The sequence below is a fragment of the Microtus ochrogaster genome, unplaced genomic scaffold (assembly GCF_000317375.1).
Source record: "Microtus ochrogaster isolate Prairie Vole_2 unplaced genomic scaffold, MicOch1.0 UNK56, whole genome shotgun sequence".
Taxonomy (NCBI): Eukaryota; Metazoa; Chordata; class Mammalia; order Rodentia; family Cricetidae; genus Microtus; species Microtus ochrogaster.
In genome coordinates this window covers 1,641,733-1,645,036 of record NW_004949154.1, presented here as the reverse complement: position 1 = coordinate 1,645,036, position 3,304 = coordinate 1,641,733, and positions in this window count along the sequence as shown.

Genomic DNA, 3,304 nt, shown 5'->3' with positions numbered 1-3,304 from the left:
AACTGATGGGATCAGATGCAGAGATCCACAGCTAAGCACTGGGCCAAGCTTCCAGAGACCAGTCCAAAAGAGGGAGGAGTGATAATATGAGCTTGTTTTGGAACCCATTCTTTTTGGAGGGATACCTTGCTCAGCCTAGATATAGGGGGGAGGGTCTCAGCTCTGCCTCAAAGTGATGGGTCAGACTTTGTTGACTCCCCATTGGGAAACTTAACCTTCTCTGAGGAGTTGGTGGGGGCTGGAGTGGGAGGAAAGTGAGATAAGAGCGGGGAGGGAGTGGGAACTGGAACAGGTATGTAAAATGAAAAGCCTGGGATAAAACTGGACCCTCTGAACATAGCGGACAATGAGGAAAAACCCTTTCTTTATTCTTCATTTTGTTAGTTCTTTCAGAATTACATACAATGTATTCATCTCCTCTCCCCACTTCCCGCAGATCCACTCCCTCCCTCTACCTACCCAGCTTTGTGTTCTTTGTTCTTCTAACTGTAGTTCTACCACAAAGAGAAAAGGGTTCATGTCTCAGTCCGTATCAGAGAAGCATCTTTTTTTTTTTTATTAGACAGTGATTGACAAAGACCCACAACTTTTCAGCGTGCAAAGAAAACGGAACTGAAGACTGTCAAACTCTAAATGGGCTGTCTGTATCACATGCCCTTCTCCCAAGATTCAGAGAACACTATAAAAGAGGAAGCAAAAAATAAATAAAAGAGTTAGGGGAAGTGGATAACTACAAAGCTTCTCTCTTCACAAGTTAGTATGGTCTTTTGCCATCCTGATGATACAAATATTTATTATGTGGAAATCCCATTGAAATTTATAAAACTCAGGGTGGAATTTGAGAGGTTTACCCAACAGTTAAGAGGATTTGCTACTCTTGCAGAGGACCAGAATTCAGTTCCCAACAGCCATGTCAGTAGACCCATATCTGCTGGCTTCTACAGGCTTGCAGATATGTATACACAGATACACATCAACACACAAATTAAAAATAATAAGACAAATCTTTTAAAAAGAAATTAAGGAAAAAGTTATAGGCAACTTGATACAGTTACTTACTATGCTAATTAAACCCTCATTATTATTCAAAATTGTTATTCACTTAAACATAGATGAAGAATAACATTAATCATTCTGTGTGGGCATATTGTCTTGATCTGAAGCCCTTTATCATAATTAAATAATTAAAGGGAAATAGTCAATGTGTTATATTAAAATTAAAATCAGTATTAAAATGGAGAGATCCCATGTTTTTGCTATTCTGCAAACATTAAAGAAAAGGTTTTAACTGAATGTTTGAAGTTACTACTATTTAAATATGAGTGAAACTTATATGACAAACATCAAAAACGAACTAACTAAAAACTAATTAAAGCTGTTAGAAACAAAGCAAGATGACTAGTAAAAACAATTTTATAAAGAAATTATGCAAATATTTAAATTGCTAATGTGTGCTTGACTTTTTAAGAATGGAGACTCTTGATTAAGTTAGCAAAATGGGGTCATCCTGATATATAAAACATCTCAGAGGACCATCTTTAAGAAAGAATGTGAAAGATGCATAACAAAAATATCTGAAGTACCTCTAGGAAAAACAGGAAACCAGAAAAAAACTAAACTCTTGTGAAGACATTTTTTACAGGTTTCATATAATGTGGAAAGTGCATAAGGCAAAGCTAACAGAAACAAGCAACTGGTGCAGCCATACAACATCAAAGAGAAAAAGGTGATATTTCACACTTCCCACAAAGTGGGAAGGTGATTAAAGGAAATGCCATCCTAGTTCTCAGAATTGAACAGAAGCTCCTTTGGGTGGTACCCACCTGTCAGAGCCTGAGGGACACCGCAATTGCCACTCTAAAGCCATTAGAAAGAATTCGACATGGGCGACCGTAGTGAACTGTGTAGATACCCTACTCTGTGGCCACAAAGGGGAAGAAAAATGAGGTCAGAATAACAGAGTGGTCAGGCTTGTGAGTGTTCTGAAGACAGATTGGTTCCTGGCTCCTGTGTTTTACACTTCGAAGCCCCAGATTCTTCGCTGACACAGTGGTGGCAGCTTGTAGTGATTATGGACGTGAAATTGCACAGTGACATGCTCAGAAGAGTGTCCAAGATCTCCAAAACATACAAAGAACTCAAGAAATTGGTCATCAAAAGAACAAATAATCTAATAAAAATGGAGTACAGACCTAAACAGAGAACTCTCAACAGAGGAATCTAAAATGGCTAAAAGACACTTAAGGAAATGCCCAACATCCTTACCCATCAGAGAAATGCAAATCAAAACAACTCTGAGATTCCATCTGACACCTGTAAGAATGGCCAAGATCAAAAACACTGATGACAACTTATGCTGGAGAGGTTTTGGGGTAAAGGGAACACTCTTGCACTGCTGGTGGGAGTGCAAGCTGGTACAGCCCCTATGGATGTCAGTGTGGTGATATCTCAGAAAATTAGGAAACAACCTTCCTCAAGACCCAGTAATAGTACTTTTGGATATATATCCAAAGGATGCTCAATCATGCCACAAGGACATGTGCTCAACTATGTTCATAGCAGCACTTGATACTCTTACAGAGGACCAGAATTCAGTGTCTAGCCCCCATGCCATAAGAACATTAAAGAAGAGAAAGGGAACAGGGGTAAATAAGAGACAAAACCCCCTACTTTTACCAAGCAAATTCCCCTATCTTTACCTAGAGTTCAGAACGGGATGGAGGTGGAAGGAACCAAAATCAGTCCTTGAATTTGAGGTTGCAGCTGTATCTGTCATCATCACACTTAGTTTGATAATATCTGTACTAAGTGTTTGCTCATTCTCGAGTGTTCTCACAAGCTCCTTTGAACATAAGCAATACCTTTAAAACCGAGTTTCAATGAACTTAATTAATCTGTCTATAACATTCTCCCCAAATGTGAGAAGTCCTCTGCCCAGAGCCAAGGCTTCATGTCTTAATGCCTCTCATGAAAACTTCCCAGAGCACCAGAGGTTGACTGAGGATTCAGAGCGCATATTCTTGCCCACCACCTCCTTCCTGTGGCTCACATTGATGTCAGGTATACGGAAAGGAAACAGAAAACAAAAAGAGTCAGGCACAGTGGATTGGTCACAAACACTCATTGTCTTCCTAGCACACAAGTCACTCTCTTTCCTCAGACCATAATTTATCACAGTGTAATATAAGAAAGGGTGTATGGAGATCTCTAACTCCTCCCTCTCTTTCCATCCATTCTTCTTTATTCATAGCATTTGTTAGCATCTTTCAGACACAACAGAGTCTCAGTGTGTGTGTGTGTGTGT